The following is an 18726-nucleotide window of genomic DNA, read 5'->3' on the forward strand; positions in this document are numbered from 1 at the left end:
GCGCTTCTGTGTTTCACTCATAAAAACTTGCTCAAACTCAGGCAGAGCTCTCTGAACCTTTTCTGGTTCTGAGTGCTACCTGATTTATAAATCATTTCTGCAAAAATAACTCTGCTAAATTTAATTTGTCTAAATTAACAGTTCGGTGTCAGAAGTGGGATGTGGAGGAAACCTCCCACGACCCTCAGAAGGGCCAAGTGACTAAGCAAAGGTACTTGCTGCGTCCATTATGTCCATTGCTCTCTTGCAACAAGTAAAGGTTGTGGGTGAGTTGTCTCTTAGATTTGAGCTCCTCAAATTTGTGTTTTGAGCTCCCTGATTTTATTTGAACAATTATTTGATATGACTGTGCCCAGGCTCATATTGAACCTCACAATAAAACTAGACTGGATCCAATAGCTAAGGTTACTATCTAAAATTGTAGGTTCATCTGTGTCCAAGGTATCTAGAACTCCCCCATCTAGAACACCAGCTGATTTCATATATAAGAACTATGGACCTAGAATCTTTGTTTTTGTACAGAAATGGGTAAACTTTACCAAAGGTAACTTAGAGTTACATTGGCTACAGTGAGAAAACTCTTTAGAAAAGTCATGATGCATGTCTTTGTATCTATGGGACTAAGAGGTCCACCTTGTGTGTATTTTAAAACCCAAACTGAGAGATTTCAAACTAGAACCTTGTGCCCTGAGATTTCTGCCTTTACTGTAAACTGCCAGGCTATTGGAAAAGAAATTGCCCATATTTTCACCAGCCATCGGATGAATGCACTCACATTGGCCTGGAATGTTTCCCTACTAGAAAAAGTACTTAAGGGCTTGACTCCCAGGACAATAACCAACCAATCCCTCAGATTAAAAAAAGCATATTTCTGTGGTGCGAGTTTCAAGTCAAGCCCCCAAAAGTCTATAGTTTTAATCTATCGAATTGATATTTGTATCTTTTCAGAAAAACGTTTGTCAGAATTAATTGTTTTTTTCTATTCAATCCTGCTTCACCCAGTGGAATTACTCAGTCAACTAAAAAGCCTTACTTTTGTTTTAAGTACTTGCCATGGCCATCTTGTCTTAACTGGGCTTTTAGCTATGCCATTCTTTCTTGGTTTAGGCAGACTACAGTATTTAAGCCATTCTTTCTTGATTTAGGCAGACTACAGTATTTAAGCCTAAAATTTAAGCTCTGTGACTTTAAAATTTAACCCTGACTTCTGTAGGACCTCATAGATATCATTTTAAAATGCAAGAATAGAGAAAATGATAATGATGAAGGAGAAAGAGAAGAGGGAGGAGAAGAAGGGGAAGGAGAAGAGGAAGAACAAAGAAGGAAGAGGAAGGGAGGGAGGGAGGAGATGAGGAAGAAGAAGAGTGGTAGGAGGAAGAAGAGTAGGAGGAGGAAAAAGAAGAGGAGGAGGAGGAGGAGGAGGAGGAGGAGATATTTGAAAATTGAACAAATGAAAAAATCTTAAAAGTTTTCCCACAAATATTAGTAGAATATTTAGTCATCTAGGAAAGCAATCTTGTTCCATGTATAAAAAAAAGAATTTGACTCCTGATCTTTAATAAATTAGTGAGTTTCATATTATTGTACCTGAAACATGGTTTAACTTTTCAAATAAAAGCTATAAGAAAGGTTTCTGTCTGTCTATATATTTTTGTCTAATTGTCTGTATGTTATGTATGTGTGATATTTTTCTACCACCTTACAGGATTGCCAAAATCAAATTGTAAAAGAGCTCTGTAAAATTGGCTTAAAAAAATGAGCACTTGCGTAAATTAGATATTCCTTAAACTCTTAGAAAGAAACTAACGCAAATTATTTTCAAATTTACATGATCTGGGATACTCTTTGGTAAATAAAAGTTAATTAAAGTCTGTGAGTTTGATTAAAGCAGGTACATCTCCAGATTTTTCAACACTAGATATAATTTAGATGCACAACTTTTTCTACCTAGGTTTATTAGTAAAACATGCTTATGTTATCTCTATATTAAAAAAATTGTCAGCAAGGAAAATAACTTACGATGCTGGCTAGTTGTTTAATGTCTCATCTTCATAAGCAATTCAAGCATAATCATAAAAACAAGTGAATTAAATAGATGTAAGTAATCTAAAATTCCCAGGAGAATGATGTCCTTCCTATACTAGCTGGTTTTAACGTTCTTTTATCATCAAGAAGAGAAAGTTGGCCGGGCGCGGTGGCTCACGCCTGTAATCCCAGCATTTTGGGAGGCCGAGGCGGGCAGATCACGAGGTCAGGAGATTGAGACCATCTGGCTAACACGGTTAAACTCCATCTTTACTAAAAAAATAAATAAATAAATTAGCCAGGCATGGTGACAGACGCCTGTAGTGCCAGCTACTCGGGAGGCTGAGGCAGGAGAATGGCGTGAACCCGGGAGGCGGAGCTTGCAGTGAGCCGAGATCGCGCCACCGCACTCCAGCCTGGGCGACAGAGCGAGACTCCGTTCCCGCCCCGGCATCCCCGCCCCGCCGGGGAAAAAAAAAAAAAAAAAAGAGGAAGTTGAGGCTAAATCTGTACAAATAACCACTTAAAGTGACCTACTAAAAAAAAAACTCTGTAAGGACAGAGATAAAATGTTGCCTCTTCTATAGTTTCTCATTACAGAGACCAAAGGTAGTTTAAACTGTTAGTACACATGTTCTGTCATACCAAAAAAAAAAGTGTACTATGAAAAAGCACATGTTTCTAGAAATTATGATTCATGGATTTGCCAATCTACAGAAAGCTGGTGTGATATACCTCAGTTGCTTGCTTCCTTCCTAGTGTTCCCTGTAAATTAAGGTCACTAAGAGTTCATTATTTGAATTCATACATATAACTAAAATTACTAGAAATAATGAGAAAAACCATTCTAAGTTCAAATATATAAAGATGGCAAGCTATGTTTTTGGTAAGAAAAGCTATAAAGTATAAAGCTGTGTTTTTGTTGTTTGTTAAATAAAAAAACACATATATTTCTTTGTCCTAAAGCATAAGAAATGGCTGTTTCAAAATGGGAAATAGAAAAAGTATAAAACAAAAACTGAATGGATGTAAGGGTGTTGTAGAAGGAATGGACAGATACTTTATGTGTGATCAAACTGGCCGCAATTAGTAGGGAATCATTTTTAAGTCTTCTAAAAAATTAAGGTTTTATATCAAAAGTATGCTGATACAAAACAAGAATTTGATTCTCTGTGTTAAAACAACAAGGTTTACTTGGAGTCTTGGTCTGCTTTTAGTAGAAAATTGTGAAAGGCTTTCCTTTTAGATAATTGACCTAGGAAACAAATATTCTGTATTTTATCAAGATAATTTCCAATGCTTCATGCAGTCTGTAAAGGATCTTTCATTTCTTAAGAAAAGTGAGTTCTGTTTACTAAATGAACTACGGTTTTTCTTTCCTATAACTATGTACCTTTCTGCATTTGTCTTTAAATATTTTAATTATTACTCTAGCTAAATGAGTAAGCATTGTTTCACAGTGCCGTGTAATCCTATTTTAATCAAGTATTTAAAACCTCTTATTTTTCACGACTTCCCAAAATCAAAGTCTAAATTAGGATCTTTTGACTTTGAACTAACTTAGGGAGTTTTCTCACAGGCCATAGAAATATCTCAAAATAATTTTTTTCTTTCTTTCTCTTTATTTAAAGAGAGGTGTAACACTAATTAGGCTTATCTAACATGTTAAATGGCATGGGAAACACTGTCAAATTAGTGATACTAAACCTTATTAATGTGATACTAAACACATATTAATAACATATCATGTAATATAACAGGTTTCTGATAACTGTAAGATCCCACTATTTGACTAGATAAGAATTCCCAGAATTTTAATGTAGAAACTGATTGGCACCTAAATTGCTAACCCAACATCAAGTAGAAGAAGAATTAATTTGAATGCCAAGGAAATATTGTTGCAGATTTTCGTGGTAAGTCAGCCAATACTGAAATTGTTAAGATACTGTGTTAATTTTGCATTGCTATAAATGAGTACCTTAGGTTGGACAATTTATTAAAAAAAAAAAAAAAAAGATTTATTTGACTCATGGTTCTGCAGGCTGTATAAGCATGGCACCAGTATCTGCTTGGCTTCTGGTGAGGCCTCACGAAGCTTATAGTCATGACAGAAGGAGAAAGGGGACCTGCTGTATCACATAGTGAGAAAGGAAGCAAGAGAGTGAAGGGGGAGGTCCCAGATACATTTTACCAATGAGCTCTCATATGGACTCATTACCAGAGGTGGAGCACCATGCCATTCATGAGGAATCCATCCTCATGACCCAAACAGCTGTCACTAGGTTCCATCTCCAACACTGGGGATTACATTTTAACATGAGATTTGGAGGGGACAAACATATAAACCACATCATATATGCAATTTAAGTGAACACAGTAAGATTGACCCAAGTCAAATTATCTGTGACAACCTATTTAATAAACAGTGCTATATACCTGAAATGAAGAAACAAATGTGTTATTTAAAAGTAAATTCAATGTTAAATGTACACCCATGGAGGACCCAGATGACTACTTGGTCCTTCCTGAGTCCTTAAATCTTCCATTATTTAAAACTATGCACTCCACGAATCATTATGGAAATTTCAAAATGACTTAAATTATGAAAAAAAATCGGAGTGACTAGCCTAAAATTGCTAAAATGATTTGTAAGCATTTTTTGGCTTGTCAAACCCATAATTCTGGGAACACAATCAACTCTTTAGGTGTTACATTTCTACCAATAAACCATTTAAACTTTTACAAATGGATTTCACTCAATTGCCACCTATCCCATTGAAGGAATATCAATGTGTTCTTGTAGTTTGTATGTTTCCTGGTTGGACAGAAGCTTTCCTGTATGGGAAGGTCAATGCTATGACAGTAACTAAGAGATCATTATAAATGTTTTTCTTTTATGGGGTATTCCTGTATTTCCAGTGATGGAGGCACTCATTTCAATGGGCAGATCATCAAACAGTTAAATAAGATATTACAAACACAATGGCATTATGCAAAATTAACTGAATAGACTGGATTGCCTTGGGCAAATGTATTACTGCTGTCCTTGATGGAAATAAGATCCACTCCCCCTGGAAAACACCAATTATGAAATCTTATAAAATAGTCACTGGAAGGCCTTTACCCATAATAATAGAGCTGTCTGTACCTCCCGTTCTTATAAATGACTAAATATTGCCAAGCTTTAATGTGTTATGCCAGAGTATATGTTTACCATGTAAAAAAAAAAAGCCCTTTGTGACCCACCAACTGATGATAACCAAATTTTTCATGATCCAGGACACAGAGAATGGGTCTATTGGAAATGACACCAGGGAAAGACTGTCCCTTAGCCCCACTGGAAGGAATGATACCAAGCTCTTTTAAGCAGTCATACTGCAGCAAAACTTTATAACCTTCAGTCTCGGCTCCACATCTCTCAACTCAAGAGGACTCCTCCAAGACTGCACATCTTCTGGAGACCTCAAGGTAAAACTGACCAAGGAGATTTTTCTTCAGAAGAAGATGACATCCTAGATGTGGCCAATTTTCCCAAAACAAGGATCAAAACTTCTCCCCGCTCTCATTATGAAAACTTTGTCTTTTTTATTTTTTCTCTGTGTTTCTTTTCTGTTTACAAATGGTAAGATAATGCCAAAATCCAGATTTCACAGTTGATAACTTCTGTAGAAAACCTAACTGCATGTTGACTATGTCATGTTAAACCAGTATCCCTACATGATCTTAGAGATCCTCCATTTCACACTAAAACAAAATTTACTGATATTCCAAATGTGACCATTTTTGCATATTGTAGATTTGGTTCTTCTATAGGGTTAAACTTTTAGATTCACATATTCATATTCCTTGTTTAAAGCTACCAGTAGCCAAAACATATAGTGAGGGTTTTGCAGTTAATTCTGCCAGAAATTAAATAAGAACAACAAAAGATAGTTTGACATTTTGTAGACAAATATATACCCTAATTGTTGATGGCCTCTAACCATGCAATGATTTGATAATAAAGTCCTGGATAAATTTTACTAGTGCTTTCCTACTAGTGACCCTTAAATCACAAGACATCTTAAAGGGAACTGTCGCTGTGGCCCTTGAAGATATATTTTTATTTGTAGAGAATTTAAAAATCAGCCATATGCATAGAAATTCCATGTTTCAAAAAGTGGCTAATCTGGGTTAAGGATTTTAATGGCACCACTCACTCCACAATCAATTGGAAACTGATAATTGATCTATACATTTCATTTTTCACTGTAAAATAAATAAGATTTTTCTAGCAGGTGTTAATAGCTGTAAATGAGCATCTTTGGGTAGAACACTCCTTTCCTGGCTGGGCATAAATATAATAAAGTTATGGTTAGAAATCAGTCTCAAATATTAACTGATAGAGCTGACTATACTGCAAACACTATGACTGCCTAGTACATTTCTTTAAGTTCTCTTGATAACGTTGTTTTAGATAGCAAGATTGCTTTGGACTACCTGTTGGCTGAACAGCAGGGAGTATCTGCAATAGCTAACACCTCTTGCTGCACATGGATACATACATCTGGTATAGAAACTAATTTGCAAGAATTCAACAAACAAGCTATTTGGTTAAAACAAGCAGATTTCTCTTCTGGTTTATTTTTTGATTTATGTGATTTTAATTCATTTGATTTACAGGGCTCCTGCTATGGAGTAAACTTCAGTGTCTTGGTATTATTCTTCTGATAGTCATCATAGTAGTCTCCCTGGTACACTGTATTCTCTCAAGAGCCTTAAATGCTTGTGTGTAGCCATTCACTGTGTATCAAACGGTCTTACTTTGGTTAGAACCACAAAAGCACAAAGAGAACGTAATCATTTAGCTGACTCGATGTTGTACCTAGTGAGTTCTATACTGAGACCAAAAATGTCCACTATGATGGTGATAAACAGTAGCATCAGTGCCCAAGGTTTGCATCAATCTCTCAAGATTGAGAGGCTGACCAGAAAAGGGAATTGTCAAAGTAAATAAGCAAGAGGCCATTGCCCTGAAGTCTTCTTTGTACTTTGAGTTCCTAGATGACCAACTGCAACCTAACTAGTACAGAAATAAACCAAAACTAAATTTAGGAGTATAACAGACAAATTTCAGCCAATGAGTCGCAGCCAACTCATCACACCATGCCCAAATGAGGCAGATGCCTAGCTCTAGTCAATCAGATAATTTCCCTACTTTGCTTCTGTTTTTGGCTCATAAAAGCTTGTTGCTCACACTGAAAGGTGGAGCTCTCTGAACCACTTTTGGTTCTGAGTGCTGCCCAATTCATGAATTATTCATTGTGCAAATAAACTCTGCAAAATATAATTTCTCTAACATTCTTCTTTTAATAATGTTTAATTATTAGGATACACTTTGTTAATATACATAATGTAATATAAAGATAATAGACTAGGCTAAATTGTTACAATTATACCACTTTGCTTTTCATTGTTCTGTTTTTCTCCAAAGTACTTTTGGCTTAAAGTGAATTGGATGTCAAATAGACCATCTTTGCCACTTCTTGCTGCAAGTGTGTAAATTTATAAGTAAAAGACTACTCATCTTCAAAGTTATATAGGGACAGCTTTTTTCAATATTTCTCTAGTCAATTCCAGTGTTTCATTCACTCAGTAGACAAGAAAGCCTTCTCTACCTATGCAGTGTAGTATTAAACAGGGTTGCCAATGAAAACAATGTGAGCCACATATGTAGTTTTAGCATATTTAGTAGCCACATTTTATGAAGTAAAAAAGGTAAGTTTGTAGTAATAATTTATTTAATCTAATATATCCAAAATGTTATAATTTTAACATATACTCAATATACAACTTACTAGTACAATATTTTATATTCTTCGTTTGTTACCACATATTTGAAATCCAGTTTGTAATTTACACATAGAGCACATCTCAATTTTTACTGGCCACATTTCAAGGGCTCAATAGTTCCATGTAACTATCTGCTATCACATTGGACGGCGTAGGTTCAGAAGAAAGTGTTTTGAGTCAGAAAATCTGGTATTACAATCTACCTGCTCAGTCATCCATGTAACATGGTAAAGCTTTTTAACCTTTCTAAGAAAATATTATGTTTTACATCACAGTGTTTTAAAAATACTAAATGTGACAACATATATAAATTCTTTTTCTCACAGTTTCTGACTCTCAGGAAACATTTAATAAATGTTAGTTCTCTTCCTATAAATCATTCTGAAATTTCTCATTGTGTTTGAAAAAAACTTTTTTGTTTATTCAGCATACATCACACATCCATCCATCCATCCACAACTGTTTGAAAAACTAAAAACACTAATGAAAGCATCTTTATTGCAGTAGTTACATGTAACATCTTATTTAACTCACTCTTCTTTCCCCACTATCATCCAGAAACTCCTACTTTTCTTTTGTTTCCTATAGCACTTATCAACAACCAACAAACTATATAAATATGTGATTGATAATGCTTCATATTGACTTTCTTTCCCCCTTTGCTACAATGTCAGCCACATGATGGCAGAGATTCTTCTCTGATTTATTCAACAGATATTTCAAGTACCTAGAAGAGTGCCTCAAAAAATGGACTTCAAGAAATGTTTCTTGGATGAATGAATGATTGAAGAAACATTTTTTTCATCATGCCAATGTACATTATTTTACTTTTGTGTCATCCACCTGTGAAAACGCCTCCATTTATTCACATACGTTTTCAATGTGGTGATTGAAGCATCACAGAAATCCCAGATGTTTCACTTTAACACTCTCAGGATTTATTGTTATCATGACTATTCATAGTAGTTAACTCCTCTTGAGTATCCAAACACTAACCAGTATTAAACAGAAATTTGTTCCGAATTGGCATCACAATAAATTCCAATGTATTGTTTAAAAATCATATTAAATTAAAGAAGAATTTATGTATCACATTCTTTGTTACATTTCAATACAACTTGAAAACCTAGTGAAGAGATACTATTATTTCTTGTCTTCTATCTGGTGTACAACTCCCCTGATATTTTCTAAATAATCAGTTCTAATTCCACACTAGGTTTCATATTGTTAGGTTTTTTCACTAGATTTGATCGCATTCATACTTTGTGGGAACCATTTTTCTAAACACCTTTATTTTGAAAATTTTTACATTTATACCAAAGTAGAAATAATAGACTAATGAACTCCTACCTACCCAAAACCCAGCTTTAACCATCTTCAACCCATGGTAATATCATTTGGATATTGGTTCCTGCCTAAATCTCATGCTTAACTGAAATCCCCATTGCTGGAGTTGGGGCCTGGTGAGAGGTGACTGAATCATGGCGGAAGAATCCTCTCTCATGGTTCAGTGTTCTCTTTGTGAGTTCTCTGGAGATCTGGTCATTTAAAAGTGTGTGGCACCTCCTCTCCCCACCACTCTCTCTCTTGCTCCTGCTTTCACCATGCAATGTGCCTGCTCCCCCTTCACCATCTGCCATAATTGCAAGCTTCCTGAGGCCTTCCCAGAAGCCAAGCAGGTGTTGGCACTATTCTTCCTGTAAAGGCTGTAGAACCATGAGTCAACTAAATCTCTTTATCAATTACCCAGTCTCAGGTACTTCTTTATAGCAATGCAAGGATGGCAAGGATGGCCTAATATACATGGTCCATCTTGCTTTGTCTATATTTCCACCCACATTTTCAATACTACAAAATTATTTGAAAGCAAGCCTGGTATCAAATTGCACCATCTTTAAATACTTCGGTATATATTTTTATCAGATAATGACTTCTTATTAGTAGCATATTACAGTTAACAACACTTATAATATCTAACCAACAGAAAATATATTTTATGTTAATATTTACTTAAATATATACACACATTTGCATTGGAATATACATGTATATATGGGAATATATATATATATATATAGGTGATATATATATCACCAATATTTATAATATCATGATAAAAATGGTTGCACTTGTATGGTACACTGGTGTCATTAGATAAGTATGATTGATGCTGACTTCCAAATCAATGCTTTCTACAGGTGCATCTGATTGATAGTTTTCATCCTAAGTACACAAGAAGTTGAATGAGATTGGGCTCATATATCTGGATAATAAACCCAGTGACAGTTCTCTAAAGAGCAATGAGCAATATGATTTTTGTCCATTATGCTGAGTTCTATTTCTTCCAGGGATAACTGTTCTTTTCACATCCTCTACTTTCTCTTTCATGACATTAGTTGTCTTCAAATGTGTGGTGATTCTTGGTTGTTTATTTAAGCTCATCAATGAAAGTCTTTGTTGCTTAGGACACAATAAAGGATTTCAATAGTCAAAATAAATAACTGTTTTCCCAACAGACTTCTTTGAATGGGAGGATGAACAGCAGGTGCTTTGGATGTAGGTTGAGCATGCAGGCAAGCATGCTTCCCTGTAGGGCAGGCGTTCTCATCCTTCACCACACACTAGAATCCCATGCGGAATTCTTAAAAATCTTCATGCCCAGTCTACAGCATAGACCAATTAAATCAGAATCTTTGTGGGTGGGACCCAGCTATTAGTACTTTCATTAAGTCCCTAGATGATTTGAATATGCAGCCAAGGTTCAAAACCACTCCCTATTGTGATGATCCCGTGTAACCCCAACTATGACATTGACTAATTTTCAGGCTATAATTATCTCATGATTATCTTTCAACAGGCAGATGTCCAAATTTCTTTAGACTGCCCTTCCCTGACTTAATCCTGAGAGGAAAAGCCATTTATGCGAGCAGTTGTGTTTGGAAGCAGTGATCATTGGTGGGAAACTTGAGAAGCGGGGCCAACTTCACAATTCCTCCAAGTGGTCTGAGTGAGCTCCCCTGCAGAGTTCTTCACAACCTTTCTTAGCATTTTTATTGGTTTGCTAGCGCTGCCATAACAAAATGCCAGAGGCTTAGTGACTTAAACGACAGAAATTTATTTCCTCACAGTTCTGAAGGCTGGAAGTCCAAGACCAAGGTGCCCAGAGATTTGATTTCTCCTGAGGCTCTTTCCTTGGCTTGCAATGACTATCTTCTCTCTGTGTCCTTACCTGGCTTTTCTTCTGTACTTCCTGGTGTTTCTCCTTCATTTTATGAGGACAACCGTCCTATTGAATTAGGACTCTTATGACCCCATTTAATCTTAATTATCTATTTAAAGATAGTTTATCTCCAAATAGTCACACTAGGATTAGCACTTCAACATATGAATTCTGGAGGAAGGCGGCACAATTCAGTCCTTGGATGTTAGGATATCTGTATATATGTGTAGCTTCTTTGGGAAGACCTATAGTGAACTATTTTTCCTTAACTTAGGATTTCTGATGTTCTTCCTCCATTCACTCTGGATCCCATTTGCCTTTTTCCTGTTCCTCCTCCTATTCCTGTTCCTCTCCCTATTCCTCCTCCTCTGCCTCTTTCTCCTTCTTCCCCCCCCCCCCCCGGCTCCTCCCCCATCTTCTCCTTCTGTTTCTTGGAATGCTTCAAAAATTTCTTGTCCAACAGTTTAATCTTTAAAATATGTGTTACAATAGAGTCATTATATGTTTCTGTATGTGTATGTGTCTGTGCACGAGTGTGTGTGCAAGTATGTCTTTAAGTGTATGCGTGTGTTTAAGTGCATGTGAGTAAGATCAAAGTGGATCTAAGAATAATGGTCTGGGAATCATGTGAGCGAGGGCTGGCTTTTTTATATCCAACTCCATATCCCTGTCCAGCCTTCCCAAGCAAATGAATATCGGAGTCTCCCTCTACTCGATCAGAGACCAGGGTGATATAAATCTAGAGTGAAATAGAGGTTTAGTGGCCCTGAATATGAAGGTTAAGGGGATTCAGGTAGAGTTATATATAAGGAAGGAACACACTACAATGATGTCCTGGAAAAGGGCTTGGATTAGGATCCATACACCAGGGTTTCCACTCTGGCTTTGTTACTCATTTTACAGGTTGAGAAAAATCATTTAATATCTGTGTTCCTCATCTCTGATATCAGAATGATAATGTCTGTCCTATCTGCCCATAGGAAGTACAGTTATCATCTGCGTTATCTGCAGGACACTATCAACCAAATATCAAATTGAGTTGTATTTATTGAATACTATATGTCTTAAATTGCTATTATACATGAGAGCATTAGCTTGCTAAGATTATTTGGGGATATTTTTTGACCTTGAGTGGTTAGTACAGAAATGCACGATAGTAAGCATGTACGCTATATCAGTCAGCATATTTGATTCCTTAGTTACTTACCAAACATTTAGTTAATTCATATTCTCAGTTCCCAACACAATGAATGGTATTTAGCAGGCACTCAGGAAATGCTTAATGCATTAAGTAATCCAAAATACTTCACTGTCAATAAATATAGTAGGGGATAGTTCCAAGTAACCTACAAAAGTATCAGGTGCAATTCAGACATTTAAATGCTAGAGTTGATAGTCTAATTGTGGAGATGGCCAATTATATCATTAAAGAGAGCATAAAGTTATGAAGGGAAAAAAAGAGACAGCAGCAGCTTTGTGCCTTACGCCTTCATTAATTCATGCTACATAAATGTCACTCTTGCCATTCAATCTTGTATACATTAAGTCTAAACAGTATTCATGTGTAGACCAGAGAGTGGATTGATGTTTGTAGTTTCTCTCTCCAGCTTCGCCAGTGTCTCCAAAAAGGCTCATAAATAGCCCTGTGATGGGCATTGAAAATGGCCCCCTTATATATCTAATTCTTTATCTTGATAACAATAAGTGCAAAACTCCATAAATACGATTTTAATTAACAACTATGTTGTGATGCTTAGAAATAGATCATAGGCTCATTGAATTTGTTGGCCTTCTCATAAAGAATTTTGTTTTTCCCAGAGGGTCAAAATTAATTAATGTCCTTACAATTTATTCAGCATCCCATTATCTCAGAGATGCCTAAACAGTCTCACTCAGCTGTATTAGTGTATCAAGAATGACATAATCAGGCTGCTTTGAAGACAGCACTCTGTAAAAATACTGTCTCAAGTAGTGATTAATAAGGAGGATAATAAAGTGTTCTGTCAGAATTATTGCTTTTTTTAAAATCTGCGGACAACATTGCTTATATATAACATTACATAAACAACCAGATTCAAAATTTGCATGTGGTCTTTAATGAACATACATAAGCTCTAAAAGTTCAAAAAAGAAAAATTAATACTCTTATTAATAGTCTTTAATGTTTCCATTAAAAGGTATCCATTGATCACTCGCGTTTTTCTTTTTGAATAACAGATGTAAACTTTCTCATATCTATTGACTATACTTTAATCTTGTTCTCAACTGAGCCTGCAGTTTTTTTATCTTTAGTATTATTGTAGCAGAAGACATGCTCTGTAGTTTTCAAATACTGTCTTAGCATAAGGGAAGATTGTGGCAGACAATATCTAACGAACTCACAGGCATTTGTGTCCACATGTTATTGTCTAGATCTAAGCAGAATAAATGAAAATTGGCTTGTTTCTCATATTTTCTCAAAAAATCCCATATATTCAACTTTGGGAATTACAGAAGTAAAAAAGTTCCATCTAAATGTCAATTCGTTGTTGTGATATTTATCATAATGGAGAAAATAATGTTTATAATTAGATTTTGTAAATTTTGATATATTCAAAAAGTAAAATACTATAAAACTATGCTGTGCAAGATATTTCACTACATATAACCTTGTTTACACTATATTTTTAGAATTACAAAATCAACTAGAAACTATTTTTCTTTGAAAATGCATACATTAAGAAAGAATGGGAGTATGAACAAACATGAAGCTTATTGATGGCTTTATCATTACTCTGAGGTTACTAGAAAAGTTTTTTCTGCTTATTTATATTCTAAAAATTTTAGAAAAACTATATTATTTAGTAATGTAAAATTGATAAACAGAAACATTGAAGAAAAAGTAAATATTAAAAGGACAAGCAACAGTTCAGACCTTTCAAGTGGCAAACCTTAATATATTCACCACAGTTTTCACAAGCGCACAAATGTGCTACCACCATGTATGTTGGATTTTCTTTTCAGGTACAATTCCTGTTATTTGCTTCTTATTTTGTTCTTTTTTTTTTTGAGACAGAGTCTTGCCAGAGTGCAATGGAGTAAACACGACACTGCAGCCTCAACCTCATGGGCTCAAGCCATCCTCCTGCCTCAGCCTCCCGAGTAGTAGGGACAATAGGCATGCCACCACACCTGGCTAATTTTTTATTTTTTGTAGAGATAGGGTTTCACCATGTTGCCCAGGCTGGTCTCAAACTGCTGGGCTCAAGCAATCCTCCTGCCTCACCTTCCCAAAGGGCTGGGATTACAGGCATGAGCCACTGTGCCCAGCCTTGTTTGTTTTTATATTGAGTTTATTTCTTCCTCTTCTCCACTTTAACCCTGTCACCCATTCAAGTAATCTATGTTAATAAACAAGTATGTATCCTTTTATACTCTCCTCCATGGCTACAGTCATTCACAGAAATATCTATGCACAGATTTATACGTATGCACAATTAGGGGGTACTAGCTGTCTGCTTTAGAAAAACTAGATCACCCTATCTTAACATTTTGCATAGCGCTTTACTCCTTCAACACTATCATTTGGAAATCCTTTCAAATCGACTATACATGACTAAATTCTTTTTAGTGTCTGCATAATATTGCATGTTGTAGATTTTACGAGTTACCTTGGCTTCTAGGCTGTTTCTCTGGTTTCTCAACAGGGGCAATTTCTAAAGACATTTTGGCTTTATTATGATTAGAACGAGGAGTGCCTCTGACAGCTAGTTGGTAGAGGCCTCAAGTGCTGCTAAACATCTTACAATTGCACAGGTCAAACCCCTAATTAATTAGACTGCCCCAAATGTCATTAGCAACTGGGTTGAGACACCTTCCAAACACAGGTTGAACGAGCTCTGGAATATTCTTTCCTTAGGTAACCACAGGTCACTTCCTCACAGCTCCTTCAGGTCTCTTGTTGAATGGCATTTCTATGCAGGGTCTAATTTGACCAGCCTATTTTCATGGCCATCCTCCCAACTCCAAGGCACACACCTACCTACTGTCTTTCACACTCCTATGTACTCTATTCCTTCCCTTTTCTCCCCTTAACTTCTAATACACCATCTAATTTATTTATTTATTATGTTTACCCATTATCTTTTCCTCCTTCTGTAACGTAAGCTCTACTGTGACAGGGATTTATGCCTGTTTTATTCACTGATGCATCCACAGGACCTGGCCAAGTGCCTGGCATTTGATAAATAGCTAAGTGAATGAAGGAAGGAACACATAAATGATCATATAATAGGCATTCATTTATTTCCCATTATTTCTGCTAAAAGCAATGCTGACGTAAATATCCTCATATAAGTCATTATGTGTTGGCCCTTCTATGTGCAAGAGGCCAAAATGCTTTCTAAATTGGGTTTAGAAGCTGACTTCCAGGTTTTAAAAGTTGACTTCTATGTCAAAGAGGCCAAAATCCTTTCTAAATTGGGTTTCGGAGGTTTTAAAATACTCTGCTCTAAATTACACACAGTTTACTCTCTGTTTTCTTGCAAGGATTTTCTTGTTTTTATTTGTTACATTTAAGCCTTTATCTAGATTGTATTGCTGAATATGATATAAAACTTGGATTTAATTTTAAGTTCTTCCAGGTGGATAACCAGATATGCCAGCACCATCCTGTATCATCCACCTTTTTCCTACTATTTTAAATATCTACCTTTGTTATATACTAAATCCTTATAATTACTGACCTTAGTTTCTTGATTCTTTATCCTGTTCAACTTATAATCTAGTATACATTAACTTCATGTTTTTAAGGGAAACAAAAACTTGTGAAAGGAAAGGGAGATACAATGTGACAAGTCAAAAGGAGTTAGAATATTCAATTTAAAGATTAATTATACCAGACATAAAAAGAAGAGCTGGTGACAATTCTACTATTCTAAAAATTCGAGGAGGAGGGATTCCTCCCTAACTCATTCTACGAAGCCAGCATTACCCTGATACTAAAATCTGGCAAACCCACAGTGAAAAAAGAAAACTACAGGCTAACATCCCTGATAAACACAGACTAAAAAATCCTCAACAAAATACTAGCAAACCAAATCCAGCATCATATCAAAAAGTTAATTCACCACAATCCAGTAGGGTTCATTCCTAAGATGCAAGGTTGGTTCAACATATGCAAATCAATACATGTGATTCACCATATAAAACGAATTAGGGAAAAAATCTTTAAAACAAGAGTGAACGGGCGGAGCAAGATGGCCGAATAGGAACAGCTCCAGTCTCCAACTCCCAGCGCCAGCGACACAGAAGACCGGTGATTTCTGCATTTTCAACTGAGGTACTGGGTTCATCTCACTGGGGAGTGCCGGACGATCGGTGCTGGTCAGCTGCTGCAGCCCGACCAGCGAGAGCTGAAGCAGGGCGAGGCATCGCCTCACCTGGGAAGCGCAAGGGGGAAGGGAATCCCTTTTCCTAGCCAGGGGAACTGAGACACACAACACCTGGAAAATCGGGTAACTCCCACCCCAATATTGCGCTTTAAGCAAACAGGCACACCAGGAGATCATATCCCACACCTGGCCGGGAGGGTCCCACGCCCACGGAGCCTCCCTCATTGCTAGCACAGCAGTCTGTGATCCACCGGCAAGGCAGCAGCGAGGCTGGGGGAGGGGCGCCCGCCATTGCTGAGGCTTAAGTAGGTAAACAAAGCTGCTGGGAAGCTCCAACTGGGTGGAGCTCACAGCAGCTCAAGGAAACCTGCCTGTCTCTGTAGACTCCACCTCTGGGGACAGGGCACAGCTACACAACAACAACAACAACAACAACAACAACAACAAAAAAAGCAGCAGAAACCTCTGCAGACGCAAACGACTCTGTCTGACAGCTTTGAAGAGAGCAGTGGATCTCCCAACACGGAGGTTGAGATCTGAGAAGGGACAGACTGCCTGCTCAAGTGGGTCCCTGACCCCTGAGTAGCCTAACTGGGAGACATCCCCCACTAGGGGCAGTCTGACACCCCACACCTCACAGGGTGGAGTACACCCCTGAGAGGAAGCTTCCAAAGCAAGAATCGGACAGGTACACTCGCTGTTCAGAAATATTCTATCTTCTGCAGCCTCTGCTGCTGATACCCAGGCAAACAGGGTCTGGAGTGGACCTCAAGCAATCTCCAACAGACCTACAGCTGAGGGTCCTGACTGTTAGAAGGAAAACTATCAAACAGGAAGGACACCTACACCAAAACCCCATCAGTACATCACCATCATCAAAGACCAGAGGCAGATAAAACCACAAAGATGGGGAAAAAGCAGGGCAGAAAAGCTGGAAATTCAAAAAATAAGAGCACATCTCCCCCGGCAAAGGAGCGCAGCTCATCGCCAGCAACGGATCAAAGCTGGACGGAGAATGACTTTGACGAGATGAGAGAAGAAGGCTTCAGTCCATCAAATTTCTCAGAGCTAAAGGAGGAATTACGTACCCAGCGCAAAGAAACTAAAAATCTTGAAAAAAAAGTGGAAGAATTGATGGCTAGAGTAATTAATGCAGAGAAGGTCATAAACGAAATGAAAGAGATGAAAACCATGACACGAGAAATACGTGACAAATGCACAAGCTTCAGTAACCGACTCGATCAACTGGAAGAAAGAGTATCAGCGATTGAGGATCAAATGAATGAAATGAAGCGAGAAGAGAAACCAAAAGAAAAAAGAAGAAAAAGAAATGAACAAAGCCTGCAAGAAGTATGGGATTATGTAAAAAGACCAAATCTACGTCTGATTGGGGTGCCTGAAAGTGAGGGGGAAAATGGAACCAAGTTGGAAAACACTCTTCAGGATATCATCCAGGAGAACTTCCCCAACCTAGTAGGGCAGGCCAACATTCAAATCCAGGAAATACAGAGAACGCCACAAAGATACTCCTCGAGAAGAGCAACTCCAAGACACATAATTGCCAGATTCACCAAAGTTGAAATGAAGGAAAAAATCTTAAGGGCAGCCAGAGAGAAAGGTCGGGTTACCCACAAAGGGAAGCCCATCAGACTCACAGCAGATCTCTCGGCAGAAACTCTACAAGCCAGAAGAGAGTGGGGGCCAATATTCAACATTCTTAAAGAAAAGAATTTTCAACCCAGAATTTCATATCCAGCCAAACTAAGTTTCATAAGTGAAGGAGAAATAAAATCCTTTACAGATAAGCAAATGCTTAGAGATTTTGTCACCACCAGGCCTGCCTTACAAGAGACCCTGAAGGAAGAACTCAACATGGAAAGGAACAACCGGTACCAGCCATTGCAAAAACATGCCAAAATGTAAAGACCATCGAGGCTAGGAAGAAACTGCATCAACTAACGAGCAAAATAACCAGTTAATATCATAATGGCAGGATCAAGTTCACACATAACAATCTTAACCTTAAATGTAAATGGACTAAATGCTCCAATTAAGAGACACAGACTGGCAAACTGGATAAAGAGTCAAGACCCATCAGTCTGCTGTATTCAGGAGACCCATCTCACACGCAGAGACATACATAGGCTCAAAATAAAGGAATGGAGGAAGATTTACCAAGCAAATGGAGAACAAAAAAAAGCAGGGGTTGCAATCCTAGTCTCTGATAAAACAGACTTTAAACCATCAAAGATCAAAAGAGACAAAGAAGGCCATTAC

The 18726-nt window shown here is 37.2% G+C and overlaps 1 protein-coding gene and 1 long non-coding RNA gene across 2 annotated transcripts in view; one reads left to right on the top strand and one right to left on the bottom strand.

The window, feature by feature from the left end:
- The window catches only part of LOC110744203, a 54370-nt gene extending 48542 nt beyond the window's left edge, over positions 1-5828 (top strand). Inside the window, exon 3 of the long non-coding RNA XR_002524535.2 lies at positions 5305-5828. This is a non-coding gene — a long non-coding RNA (uncharacterized LOC110744203). The remainder of the gene's footprint in view (positions 1-5304) is intronic.
- MALRD1 (MAM and LDL receptor class A domain containing 1) overlaps positions 1-18726 on the bottom strand; it is a 682023-nt gene that overhangs the window by 197875 nt on the left and 465422 nt on the right. The gene's annotated exons all lie outside the window — the stretch shown is intronic.

This window comes from Papio anubis, chromosome 11, assembly GCF_008728515.1.
Source record: "Papio anubis isolate 15944 chromosome 11, Panubis1.0, whole genome shotgun sequence".
NCBI lineage: Eukaryota > Metazoa > Chordata > Mammalia > Primates > Cercopithecidae > Papio > Papio anubis.